Genomic DNA, 367 nt, shown 5'->3' on the forward strand with positions numbered 1-367 from the left:
AAACCCTGGTGGGACGCTCTCAGAGGGGCCATCTGTATCTACCCCGAGTTCAGTCAGAGGAGCCATGAAAGCCACCTCTTTTGGGCTATAAGGCAGAGCATCTCAGAAAGCTGAAGGGGAAAGAGAAAACCAAAGGACTCTCAGGCATAATACAGTCCCCACCACAATGTATACACACACACTTCGCAACCACTGAGGGTCTTCCTATTACTCCAACCTATTCTCCCATGTGGTTAGGGATGGAAATGAAGTTGAACAACTTTCTCCTCTCGGGCTATAAATAATCCACACTTCCAACCTCTCTCATGTGTTTCCAAAGTGCAAGCTTCCTCATAGCCCGCGGAAGCAGGGTCAGGACATCTCTCAG

Source organism: Prionailurus bengalensis, chromosome A2 (assembly GCF_016509475.1).
Source record: "Prionailurus bengalensis isolate Pbe53 chromosome A2, Fcat_Pben_1.1_paternal_pri, whole genome shotgun sequence".
Taxonomy (NCBI): domain Eukaryota; kingdom Metazoa; phylum Chordata; class Mammalia; order Carnivora; family Felidae; genus Prionailurus; species Prionailurus bengalensis.